Raw genomic sequence first — 14,274 nt, 5'->3', positions numbered from 1 at the left:
ACTGCAAAATGCAGCAGGAGCCTCTCTCGTCCCTTGTGTACTCAGTGGAAGAGAGAAAAAGAAGATTCTTCGGTGCCGAAAAAAGCCACGCCCTGAGCTACGTACGCAACGTTTTTTTCCCGACACATACCCACGCACCAAGAGACCCCGTACTTTCTCGTCTAATACAATCGTACGTGGAAGCTTTGAACCTTCGAGTTTCGGAGAGCAGATGAAAATGGGGAGAAAAATATTGACACGATCCAACGATCGCGGCAGGTGATCTTCGAAAGTCGTTCTTCGCGAGTACATTCCGCACGAGAATCGTCGAGAATTAAGATTCCTCTCGAATTCGATCGGATAGGAGAGCGGAAAATTAGGCGTCAAGTGTTTTTACGGTCGCGGATTAAGTTTTTTCCTCGAGACTTTACCAAAGATTATTCGTCAAAGTTGGCTTCGTCGCTGTCAAGCGGTGGTTCTCGGCAGAGACACTTATCAGGCCTAATGTATAAATAAAACGTGATTAACGTTTCCTAAAAATTTGACGACATTACGAGATTCTCTTCCCCGTATTTTCGGCTGGCAGCTATTTTTTTTCTTTCGTACGTTCCTTTTTCGGTTAGACTCCTTCTCTCCCCGGCTCACCGAGAGTCATCCTTTCTCACCCTCCAAAATTTCCATTCGTCGCGGATCCCCCGCTCGCCTTTTTTCTCCTCTCAGTCCCTCGCTTTCTCTATTTTTTTTCGCAGAGCATCGCCGGGCCGATGTGCATGTGCGAGAACATCGAGACGACTTTTATTCCTGCACACTCACGCGACTCTGCCTTCGAGCTGGCTCGTTTGTCAGCGTCACAAGAAACATAAGAAAGTGGGAGAGAAGAAGAGACGTGAAAGGAAGAAATATTGAAGAAGTGAGAAAAAAACGGATCGAGATCGCTCAACCCTCCGCTTCGGATCTCCATTGCGCGATATCGAAGTCGACGAGTCAACATTGAAAATAAACATTTACAGGAACATGGAAAAATCTCAACATCAAAGAAGGAACGAGCATTGAAATATTACAGCAAATTCGACTTTTATAGTCGAAGTTTTTCGTCTATCGCGATACAACGGATCAAAAAATTTGACTGTCGCAACAGCCGAAGAACCCTTCCAGCAATTTCGATCGAATTCACTAAACTCAAACGCCAAAATCAATGATTTTGAGAGTTTCGTTCGAAAAAGAGCTCCGACACTGAAATCCCGGAGAAAAATGATCGAGACCGATTCCTAATCCCGCAATACAACGAACGACTGATAATTCGAGAGCTCGAAAAGCGTAATTCGAGGGACAGAAGGTTCGCGTGAGATTTGAAATATGTATTTGCGTCCAAGCGTACCAAGATTTCCGGTTCTTTACGACTCTCTAAATTTTCTTCGTCGAGGCTCGCACGTTTTCCATAAATCTTGACGTGCCTTCTCATTCCATCCGTTTCTCTTTTTTCCCCGCGCGTCGATGTACGGAGTACACGGAGCAGAGTAAGAACATGTGCTTGTTCGGTCGCTGTGCTTACTTTTCTATGTGTGCATAGATAAATTGACGGTGCACGTGTGCGAGAGCCGGAGCTGATCATTGCTGGCGGAGCGCAAATGCCTACGAAAATAGGGACCGAGTCCAGGTAGGTATTTTCACCCACGCGAGCGCGTTCGGCCCGAGAAAGTCCAACGGCACGTTGGACTCGGCAGAGCCGAAAAGCGGAGAGGGAGCGTTGTGTACCTGGAGGAAAGATATCGAAGTTTAATGCGCAAGGATGTGGCAAAAGCCTAAAGTACACACGGCACCGAGAGTGTGAGTATTCCCGAAGCTTTTGCCAGTCATTTTTTAGCTCGTCCGCGTGCATTCGAGGAGTTACGAATCTTCTGCGGAACCATTAATATCTCCGCTGGCGCAATTATCGGCCGGCGCAGCTGCCCTCTCGAGCCTGCTTTTCTTTCCCCTTCAATCTCGCAGTCCACCTCGACCCGAGTCTCCTTTTCTTCTTGCCCCATCATATCTCATTTACACCGTAATCCTGCGAGGATATTACGAGCCTGATTTCAATCTTGGCGCAATGAGCGCCAGAGGAACGAAACGCGAAGTGCACACTCGCCGGAGCTTCCCAAGTGCTAGGAAGCGAGCCAAAATTTTTTTTTTCGGCCGTTCGCCACTCTCGATAGTGGTCGGCAAAACATTTTCGGGTTGATGAAATAACGGTTCTGAAAAAGCAGCGTTGGAGATTCTCCAAAGTTCTGAATTCCCATTGTAATTCATGTGACAAGTGTAAAAATGCAGTTATTTTTGAGGTTCCTGGTTATAATCGACCACTCGGTACGACGATAATCGCTGAAACACGCGCGATTCGTTGAAAATTTGAATTCATTCAAATTCACATTGGCAAACGAAAATAATATTTAATTATCCACTGCTTAATGAAACGCGAGGAAAACGTCATTGAATTACCTGAAAATATGATTAAACGTCAGAATAATTGAGCTCAATTTCACATAAAATTTTCGACCTCGGTGCGGCGCCCGCGGTGACGAACTTATCGTTCAACGCGTCGGAATAATCAGACGAATAATGCTGCGGAGTTGTCGACTAAATGTCGCCGGAATTATCCGGTCAGTGACGTCGGATTGATCCGGTAAGAATAACGCTGCAAAAGGATTGCCGCGAAATTCTTAACGAGCGGAATGCCAGTAATTTTTCAAGAAATTATCTCCGAAAAGCACGAGCCATGGAACGAGCTCAGCCACTCGTTTACTTCGAGCGAAAAGATCGTGACTGTAAACCTGACCGGAAACTGCTGATTTGATTGAATTTCAAATGATTATTTCTAAACCATTTTATCTCTGCCGTTTTAATTCGTCGATTTCACGCGAATATCGTGAAAACAGTTCGCTCGAATGGGACAAATTTCACGACTTTGTTTCTCGCTTTACGAAATCAGTTAATTTTTCTGATCGTAGCGAGAGCCGATCAAGCTGGGGGAGTCGCCTTGACTTATTTCGGTGAAAATAATCAAGAAAACTCTCGGTCACGATCACGATAAAAATGCACGATACTAAATTTTTGACAGTACTTTACAAGATTTTTTCATACCTTCGGATCAAAAGGCCAAAAAATCTTCAGCGTTGGCCCCAAACGGTACGTTCGTTATTTCAATTCTACTTTTTCAGATGCTCCGCTCAACAGCGGTGTTAGCCGCATTATCAGTGGTGAGCTCACGAAATACTGTCATTCTACATGCGCAATAAGTGTACCTAACCTCAAGTACGATCTCGAAAATCCGGGCTGTCGCGTTATCGCTTTACGTTAACGCCGCACTTCCTTTGTTTACGCGGCAGTTGCGTGCGTACGTGTGTGAACCGACGAGAGTGTGCGCGTTATTCGTAAGCAAGCGAGTACGCCCGATCGCGTTTTTTTATTTTCATAGTCGTGCGAGTGAAGCACCGCGAAGAAGCTCGGATTGATAAGCGGCCTCGGTTCATATTATTCGATACTTTTTCAATCGGCCTCAAGATCTCGCGAGACGCGAGATTTCATCTCCCCGCGCGCCGCCCCTCATTCGAAGGGCATTGTTACTTTTGTTCTTTCGCGTCGAGTGCGATCGGAGCTTTCGGGGCCTCTCGCAACTGCGTCTCCTCGAAGAGCAAAGTTTTGTTGGGAAAAACGAGAAAATTGTAAATTTTACTACTTTTAGGGAAATGAGCACAATTCAATTTTCACATTCCTCGCTTCCCTGTATCCACGCGTATCTTCCGAGACAGTGATATTAGTGATTGTTACGTAGAGCCCCCGATAAGCGTAATGAGATCAGGCAATATCGAGCCAACGTAAAATCTATTTACGTATCACGTTTCCGTTGAATCGCTATCCTTTCTATTTGTCATAGGCTCATGCCCCCCTCCCGAACGCCCACGTTGATAAGACTCGCGGGAATGTACGGATTGTTCTGGTGCCACTCGACATCCGAACAAAAATAATACACGAGCGCGATAAAGTGTTTCGATAATGGCAAGGAATACCTTCGGACATTCGTGTTCGAAGACACGTATGGTGTGTTCAATGACGAAGCAGTGATACTTCTTTCAAGACCTTTTTTCATTTTTTCATATTATTTTCAGAAATATCTTTGTACTTGGTGAGAGCAGGTGGCGCGATCGTATTTTGAAGATTACCTGTGTCGACATGCGACTCGAGGATCGTTAATTCAAAGTTGGGGAAAAACTTTTCGATCGTTAAAACACTAAAAATGTGAAAATACGTGAAAGAACGAATGAGAGAAAAAGCGTTCTCTTTGCGTCAGATCTGAGTGATTTTTCGAGAGACTCGCGACAATTTTGAATGGGAATTGTGAACGTTTTGGGAAAAATGTCAGGTGAAAAGTTTGGGCACTTCGACCGGAACGTTCCGCAGGGACGCAAGTACGTCAACCATTCATCGACGCTCAAGTTAAATGATAATGTATGCGTACGTGGTTTTTTACGAGAGATAAGAAAATATGAAAAAAAAATGCTGTACAAGCCGATGTTATCGCGGTAGATTTATTTATCGACGAAATCAATTTTTATACGGGAGAAATAACGGTCGAATGCACAATAATAATTCGTCGTACTACGCGCTCTTTGTGTTCTCGGTATCGGAACTGATTGTGTCAATCGTTGGATAAGTTACTTAAACGCGTTTGATTCGAAATAAATGTTCCAACGAGGAAAAACTTCGTCTCAAAGTCTCAAGGCCAAATGATCAAAACGTTGAAGAAAAATGTGTGATTTGTACGTTTTAACGTCCCGAATAAAAAGTTTTTTCCTCAACCACCTTTCAAAGAGCCATGGAGCCGAATGAGTATCCATAAAGTTAAAGAAAAAGCGATACTTTTGCATCGTAATGAATCAATAAAGAATTATTCGATGGAACGAGGGTACGCTTTTAGAGACCAATTATCAACGCTCTATTAAACAACGAAAATAATTGCGTTCGGCCGGAATTTCTTAGGCTAAATAGGCTGATGAAAAAAAAGAACAAATAAAGCGAACTAATTAATCAATTCGATCGTGACGCGTTCTCGTTAAATTATTCGTAATTATATTCGTAAGAAAGAGCGGAATAATAATTGCATCGATCACGGAGCTCGATTAATACTCCACTCTAAAAATATAACGTAGAAACATTCTACAGAATAATCACGAGGAACGAACCACCGAGAAATAAACAAATAATCATCCGCATTTTGAAGAAACGAAATATCAAGCTGTCTGAGGTTTGTAATTACGCCCATGTTTCGCGATACATCATTGTCGCTCCTGTATTAATGGATGACGAATGAAAAAGCGTGTGAGTCAGTCATTAAGGGGATGAACGATACACCCTCCGGCTCCGTGTACCGAGCGCATGTACATTCTAGTTACATCGTCGGCGTATAGAGATAGTTTAACCGAAGAACAAACACGTCTATGTACAGCGAAGCTGAGGACGGGCGCGCGCGCGCGCAAACCCGAGAACAAACACACGCGAAGGGTGAAGAAGGAAGGGTCGAGGTTTCGGTATCGATCAAATAACTAGTCGTCTTCCCATTGGATAAGACTCGATACGCAGAATTCCCAGCCCAAGATCCGACGTTATCCCACCACTGAACAAAACTCGTGCTGGAGTTCCGTCTGCTCATTCGATAGGTTTTTACTTAAGAACTTTGGCATTTTGGGAAAGAAATTTTTTGCTCGAGAGTCGAGACAAGGGACGATGCGGAAATCTCTGAACGGTTCTCTTCCTCGTGGCCGACAGGAAATAACTGAAAAAAGGTTCATTCACGCCTCGGGAGGTGAGAAGAATTTGTACAATTTTGAAAGATCGACGCCGCGAGATTTTTTGGCAAATATTCAAGTGTGACTATGAGAATTTTGAAAAAATACATTTTTCTCGCAAGCTGCATAGCTACGTCTCGAATTTCAATGGAGTTCGAGGATCGCGAGAAAACGGGAAGAAAAGTTCGAGGGAGAAAATGAGAGGGAGCGGACAGGCGCGAAGGACGAAGATACGCACTCACGTGGAGTGCTCACCCTCCCGCGAGGAGGGGTTCGCTTACGTTAGCACAAGTTTGTAACGGAGAGAAGAAACGGAGCTATACGTGCTCTTTCTCTGTCGCGAAGCGTTCTCGTCGCGCACACACTTTTACCACCGCGGCCAGGAAGCTCGTATCAAATTTATCAAAACACGACGGGAAGCTAAAGAGCAGATATACAAAGAAACGCGTATTATAACAAGCGCATAAATGGAGAGCGAAAAAATGAATGAAAGACATTCGCCTCTCTCTCTCTACCTACGTATTTTATTTCTGACTAATGTACAAAAATGAGTTACGAGCTCCGCGATAGCGCTGGCAAATCGTCATTTATTCCGGTTTCATAAAAAATCATTGAACGAAAATGTCGCGAGTGTTCGCGTCCGTTCGAACCGACGGAGGTGCAATCGGTCAGGAGTTTTCGCTCATTTCGACAAGATTTTTCGATGCAAATTGCACTCCGCGCGTAGCGCCGTGAAACGAACGATAACATGCCGGTTTCTAATTAACATTCCGATTTTTCTGTGCTGTCATTTTCTCGCAAGGCTGCGTGGAATGTTTTCAGTTATAAATATAACGCGCCGACGATAATGGCACCGTACGTTACATTGTAAATGACGATTTTTTGCGAATTAACATACTACTTTACTTCTTCGAATAATAAATCAACACTTTTCTCACCGGGAATAATTGCTGATGGTGAATACACTCAGTTCTCGAGATAAAATATTGATGAGGACTGCAACGTGAGCTTTTTGAAAATAACAACACGATTTTTCATTCCTTCAAGAAGTGCGTTTTTAGGCCCTGCAAAATCGTAAATAATTCATCTTTTCGATAAAAGATGAAACGTTTTTTTCCCTACTCCGCGTTCCCGCCTGCTCCGTTGTGCGTGTGTTTTTTATCTCTACTCGTGGATTCGCGACGGGGAACACGCGCTCGGGGGACCGCGAGGTGCGCACGCTTATCTTCCCCTCGGAGAGCATATGCGGGACGGATTGTTGGCTCTTTTTCTCCCTCGCTCTCCCTCTCCGGAAGCCTCTCTTTCTCAGACTCTATTTCAAGCGCATACAGGACGAAATCGTAGTTGCGTCGCGGCGGCGGCGCACGTGCGCTTGGCTTTGCGTGGCACGGAGTCGCCCCCGCATTATGTTTTTTCCGTTGCACGACCGGATTTATTGATCACACACGTTTCACGCGACACATGACGGATACCGGCAACGATTTCGCCGCCCAAAAACCATGCTTTTTCTTCTTCGCTTTTCCCTCTAATTCTCGCACATATTCTTCACGCATAAAAATCATTTCAATTATTTATTTCATTCCCCTTAAACCACCCTGGACCCAATTAACCCAATTGAAATTTTCTTCGTGAATATTAAATTATACTTCAATTAGCCCAATTGGCGGGTTATTTAATTACGCAATCTTTTTAATTAACTGACTTTCCGTTCCGAAAATAAAGAGAGAAAAAAACGTCTAAAGTCTTAAATTCGATTAATGTGTTTTTCCCGGCTCATTATATTTGGAAAAATCAGGATTTCGTCGTATTTCGTATTCCACTTTAATTCAATTGTGCTTTTTTTTTTTCGTTTTGTGCTCAATTAACTCGACTTTTAAGCGAAATAGACGCTTTTTTTCATGAGACGCCACGTAAAAAAATCAGACGAACTTTGTAGAAAATCTGTTTTTTTCCTCGTTATTCGCGCGCGCGAGTGCGAGCGAACTCCTTCAATGTACTCTAATTCGCAATGACGTTTCAATCAACATGATTATTCGATCAGAACTAATGAATATTTCAATTTTTTTCAAGCAGCTCCGACATTGCGTCACGGTTTCGAGCACCGTTCCCGCGCCGGAACTCAGCAGATCGAAAACTCGACTCATCGTCGCGTCCTCCTGGACCATATCTCGGACCAGTGCATTTTTCATCGACGAAATGATTCGAAAAGAATGAAAGCAGACTAGAAAGAGTAGCCGCGACGCGATACCGCGGTGCGCGCTGCATCCTTAATGAGGTTTCGCTCGGACGATTCGAAATGGACGTCGTCGACTTGAAAATGTTTTATTCAACTGGAAACGATTTTTTTATTTTTTCTTTTCCGTAAATCTGAACTATCAACTTTACGTGGAACGTCAATTGATTCACCAACGATAATTACGGCAGTGGTTACTTTTTGTCGAATGTATTATGCTGACAAGCCGTTCAAGCCTGTGTGGCTCTCGATCAGACGTTGAAACGGAGCGTCCGAAGAGCGAGGGAGCGAGACAGCGAGAGGGGAAAAAACCGTAACGTTGACGGTGATGAATGCAACTATTTTGCACGCAATAACCCGACGTTTTCTTGTTACCGATGGATCTGAGAGTCGCGAGTATTGAAAAACAAAATCTGCTCGTCATGAAAAAGTATCTTGCATACTTTGTACCCTCGAGTTAGCAACGAGTTTCCACGATGCGCAAACCGCTTAATAAAAAAACGAGAGCCGACTGGCATAAAGCGCGTGTAACGATCTATGGAGATTGTTGCGACAATTTTACCGAGCTGCGAACGTTACAATGTTGGAAATTGCGCATGTTAATCGCGACAGCGTTACGAGTTGGACTGACCAATGAAGGATGCCCATGCATTATTCAACGTCACGTGTGGCAAAACTCTTCGCAGCTTATTACGAGTTTAACGAGCTGCATTTATTTATCTCAATTATCATTTGGTGCTTCACTCGTATTGTCGATATCCACGCTCTTTGTAATTCTCTGTACTCGTTTTTCAACTTTTTTTTTGTCTCTATCGTACCGACGTTCGTCCGAGACGATCGCGTACTTTGTTGCAGCAGATTCACGCAACTTTTTCAGTTTTCATGAATTCGCTTATTCTCGTAAAAACACATTGGAGCCAAACGTTTTTTTTCGGAGTTTCTCGAATGGAACACTCGAAATCAGTTGCATATTTCAATTTTGCCAACTATTCGAACCCATTCGTGAACTAGAAAGACAACAGCTTTGTGGACGCGCACACGTCACGGTATTCAAATGTCTGCGACGTTTATTATAATCAGTCAACAGCAATCGCAACGCGGAAACGCGAATAAAAGATTTACGAGTGACAGCCGTTAACGTCGATTAAAAAAAAGTCATATTTTTGTGGATTCCCTTAATAATTCGGTGGGATTCAGTGTCGATGGGAAGAGCTCGCGCTAATTGAACGAATTGCCTGAAAAATCATGAGATACGTGACAACTCTAATGAGCGATAAATTAAACAAGCGAAATTCTGTCGAAATGAAAAAAAGTTTGAGTCCAACGAGGCGCACTCGAAAATATAATTTCGCGTAGTTTCGTAATTCAAATAGTTCGAGGTGAAGAGATAAATGGATTTGAAAGTTAAGAGGTATCTTAAAATCCGCAAAATTATGACAAATCTCAGACATTGTCGGGGTCCCATTTTTCACCCACGAATATCGTGGCAGGGGAGACCCCGAAGACTTTTATTTTCGTTGTTTTCGTTTTTTCTTCTTCTTTCCTCCCGTCGCGAAGCAACGACGGCGTCACCCTCAAGGCCAACGCACGAAAAATGTCTCGACGAATGAAAAAAAAGATTACAAATAGTAGGCGCGTTCGTTAGTTGCGAGTAATATCCGCGCGAGAGCACGAACGAGGAGGGCCAAGATTGAAAAAGTAACGAAAAAGTCGCGTGAACTCGAGAGACCATTCGCGTCATAACAGAATCTGTGCAGCTGCAAACAACGTGCAAACCAGGCCGAGTCTTTCAACGTCATAAAAATCCTTTATTAAGCCAAACCTCAGAAGCCCAATTTACCTTGAAAAAAAAGGGGAAAAATACTGAAAAATCACGAATCCACTTGCCGCAAGCTCGAGAAATGGAGACCGAGAAAATCGGAGAGCAAACGTCGCAGGCTCTCGAGATAAAAAGATCTCGAAAGCTGTGACTCGATGAAACAATCTCGAGGAAGCTCGATTGCAGTCGAGATATTTCGTGAATGCGGAATAAACGAAAACTCCGAATACATAAACAGGCGTAACGGAGCAGCGGAGACGAGGTCCGAGGGAAAAATAATTGAGTAAATTGATCGAATTGCGCAAACGAACTACAACGGATTGTCGAATAAAAAGGATCGAAGAATCGATAAAAGTGGTAAATTGAATAAAAATTCTTGAGCCAACGCGAGTTCTTACGATCCGATGAGTTATTTGACGTTCATTTACGTTCCAAAGTTTCGCACCACGAGGCGGCGATTTTCAAGTTAAGAATCGGGTATGATGATGAAGGACCGCGAGCAGCTCGCGAGAAGGACGTAGCAATTAACGTGGCGCGAGAGAGCAGAAACACACATTTGTACTCTGCTTCGTTCATCGACACACACACACACACACACACGAGTTCGCACAAATACACACCGTGGGGCTTGCACGTCGTGGCCGGAGCAGTAATATTATGGTACCCACGTTGGGCCACGCTCATCGAGCCGTTGCAATTAACTTTAACGAACGGCCGGCCTTGCGATTAAACTTAATTAGCATCACCGTAATAACTCGTTAATAATCAGTAACACATACACGCGTATTTATACGTTTATGTCGTATACGCACATGGAAATATAAAGATATTCATACACGCGCGTCCATATTCCCGTGTACGTTCTGTTACTTCGATAGAGAAAATCGCGCAACGTAATGCCCACAAGTGTCTCGTTCAGCCTTTTCGAGTCTCATTGCACGTGGAGCGCGATCGAGCAACTCCGATGCGTTTATTATGAAGCGATATTAATCCGCACGCACACACATGCACACGTACGTCATAAACACGCGCACACGAGCGTCCTCTACGTCCGTAATTGTGGCGTAATCCTATATTTACATGATCGGAGTGATTATTCGAGTAATCAAGCTCATCGTAATTGTCATGAAATCGATCGGTGTTGCACGGAGCTTCTCGCTATTTCTCGGGATTTCCGAAGCTCCGATTTTCAGAGAGTTTCAAAGTTTCGGTGAGCCATCGATCGGGGAGGTCTCATCAGATTCCGTATTTACGGGTAAAAATTTGAGTGGGAACGAAATTTTTCAAAATTTTGAAGAAATAAAACTGATGAAGTAAACACTCGAGGATTCTTGAAGGCCCATTTTTTAAGGTGGGGATTGAGAAAGAGCTAATTATCATAAATGTGAAGAAGCGGTCGATCACGTGGTCGGTTGTTTTGAGCGGATAAAATGTATTGAGTTCAGATGGGGCGAGAGATCGCTGAATATGTTAGTCGGTAATAAAAGAGAAAAAGATGAGAACGTTTGAGGAGAAATCGGACCCGAGTGACGCATAGTTTTTTTGCAGTTGACGTAAATCCGATAACCACTTTTCAGGTAATTAGATTTTATAGCCTTTGCTCCGAATGTAAACATAGAAATAGTAGAAAAAGAAGAAGGAAAAAATGCCTCGGCGCGCTTATCTTAAATAAATTTACGCACGCGTTTGATTACGACAATATAATAACGGAGGGAATGAACGGTAATAACGATCATTTTGTCTAATCATGTCATGTAACGGGGCCCGTATACGAAAAAAGGTATTAGATAAGCATTTTTTATTCCTTCTTCAATTTATTCCATTTCGACTGTTTCGTTATCGATAAGAATCTTCGTTCGTGTGTTTATATAATTCTTAATATATATTTACGTGACAGGAACGTGAAGACCGTAGAACAAAGAAATCGGCCTAAAATTTTCGAATATTTCGCTTCGTTCGAATCTTTATTTTTCTCGTTTTTTTTTTCACCCCCGACAGAGCACAGTTTCCAGAGCGAGAGTGACAGTGGATCGGAGGAGCGAGTGGAGCATCGGTGTGTCCGGTTGGCCAGACGTACGGCCACCGGTTTTTTCTTTCGATTACTTTTTTCTCCGTTTGCGAATGCGTGTTGAATGAAACTCAAGCACGAGCGCCTCCGGTCTCGTCTCTCACTTCGATTTCACCTTCTCGTTTGGGTGGCCGCATACAACAAGCGAGACGTCAACAATCACTCCGATTCGTCATCTTATCAGGGTCGATCATCCGATCGATCGCTTCTTTTAAGCTCCGTCAACGTCATCAGCGAGACGAAAATAATAAAAAACTGACGCGATATGACGAGCGCGAGGGCGGTAATTACGCTGTTTCTCACTGCCAAACGACTTTGGTGATCCACCGAACGCTCTTCCGGTTTCTGTTGAAAAGTCTCGCTCCCTTTTCCCGCCTCTCTGTCTCGCTTCCGGTCGTTCGTGTCCCCGGAATTCCGAGTTTTGTTTCCTTATCGAAGTGCTCGGATTTCACATCTCAAAATGTTCGTCTCGATCATCCTCTTTCCGCGGTCCATTAAACCCTATTCTCATCAGCATCGTTCAGAAATAATCCTCATTTTGTTAGTTTGGCCCGACACAGTAGCCCCGTTGTTTTCATTCCTTAATACTTTTCGTCTCTACCTTAGAAATCTTGCAGATTATTTTTCCTCTCTTTTTATCGTTCGATGGAACGCACGAGAGAGAAAATGTATGGATGAATGAATGGCTCGGAGTTGTACGAGTGCAGGCCAACGACGAACGAAGCACACTCGCGATGCGGAATAACCGAATGCGCGCGTAATGGCCACCGGCGTGAACCCACGATTGCCCGGCGCGGATGTGTCGCGCGTGTGGGTATGTGTCGCGATCTCTCACTGCGCGCGTTCCTCGCAATAATCCTGCCTCGGTTTCACTTCTCTATTTTCGTTCAAGCTCCCCGTTCTCCAATTCGTTGTTTTTATTTTATTTTATTTTTTTTTAATTTTTTCTCGTTTTTTTTCGTCTCCGCTCTTTCGCTCATTCACTTTCTCCGGTGTGCTATGCGCTTTTCACACGCGCAGTGATCGAGCGCGGCAGCGACGTGCAACGAGGAGTTTGGCGGCGAGAGTTTTATCGCTGTGTGTATTCCTTGGCACACGCTCTCTTTCTCTTTCCGTTCGTCAGATCGAGATTCCGTCTGATTAAACTACTTTATCTCTCTCTCCGTTTATCCTTCGTGTGTGGCTTCTCTCGTAATGCACTCGCACTTATGCGGATTGAGATCTTGAGAGACACTCTCGAGTATTCCGTCCGCAGTGTTAAATATCGCAGTCTCGTGAAAAAAGAGCGCGCTCTCTGTGCTCTGTCGAAGATCCAGTAACAAAAAAGGTTAATAATAAATAGCGAGATTTCAAACTCGTATTCACCGTTGTAAAGCACTCCCGACGATTCAATTCGTGGTGCGTATTCTTCAAATTACGAGCCGCGAGTTTGGAGTTGAGAAAAAAATTGATTCAACGAAGATTTCCGAGCGATTCGCAGACTCCGTTCGCGGGCTCGCGCGATCTCCGGGATCGTTTCGGGGCTTATTTCTCCGGGGTATAACCGCCACAATGCTCGAACATTGACTCGGTCACACTTGGAATTATCCTCGTTTTATTTATCTTCAGCCGCGACAACGTTCGTCGTTTACGATTAAATATTCTCGCGATATTTATCCGCGTACTTATCAACGTACCAGAATCCAATTATAATTAAAGTTCGTAAAGATACAGCTCGAGGGAGAAAAACAACTACGACTAGTACGGTTTTGAGCCGACGGTTGGACGGCATTGAACACGAACCTGATTGCGGGGCGGCGCACCGAATTATGGGCCGCTATGCGCTTTCCGTAGCAGCGCGCCGCTCTCGCACCGCCGCTGAGATCTCTCCCCTCCCCTTTCTGTACTCGCTCATTTACTATCTTGCTCCCGCGCTCTCTCGGCATTATTCCCCTCCATTCTACTAACACCGCGCGCGATGTACTTGCCCTCCCCTCATTCCTTCCTCCAACGCCTTCTCTCTCCCTTTTACTTCTCGCTCTCTCTCCCTCTCCCCCGTACGCATTCGGCCCACTCCTTTTCTCCTTCTTCCGCGCTGTCCTTTCCCCCCTCTCGCTCTCTCGCTCCTTCGCTCTTTACCCTCTCCCCTCTCTGTACTCGTAGTACACACGCGCATGCGCTCCCTCGCGCTCGCAGAATGCGCTATCCTAAGCACACACTCTTACGCGTTTGCCTCTCGCTGCTGCTGTTCCTCGCAACTCTCGCTCTCTGCGCTATTCCTCTCGCAGTTCTCTCACGAATTCTCAATCCCCTCTTTTCTCTCGCTCTCTCTCTCTTTCTCTCTGACACACACTCTTCTCTGTCCTGCTCCTTG

The 14,274-nt window shown here is 44.5% G+C and overlaps 1 protein-coding gene across 9 annotated transcripts in view; it reads right to left on the bottom strand.

Annotated features, from left to right (window-relative positions):
• The window catches only part of ab (abrupt), a 62,361-nt gene extending 48,570 nt beyond the window's left edge, over window positions 1–13,791 (bottom strand). The window contains exon 1 of one of the 9 annotated variants that reach the window (XM_043427691.1): window positions 13,704–13,791. The gene's annotated coding sequence lies outside the window, so the exon portion shown is untranslated. The other 8 variants (XM_043427696.1, XM_043427693.1, XM_043427698.1 and 5 more) reach the window with 8 other exon arrangements.
• Between the last annotated feature and the right edge of the window lie 483 nt (window positions 13,792–14,274).

The sequence above is a fragment of the Venturia canescens genome, chromosome 9 (assembly GCF_019457755.1).
Source record: "Venturia canescens isolate UGA chromosome 9, ASM1945775v1, whole genome shotgun sequence".
NCBI classification, from domain to species: domain Eukaryota; kingdom Metazoa; phylum Arthropoda; class Insecta; order Hymenoptera; family Ichneumonidae; genus Venturia; species Venturia canescens.
This window is presented reverse-complemented; position numbering and strand designations above follow the sequence as displayed.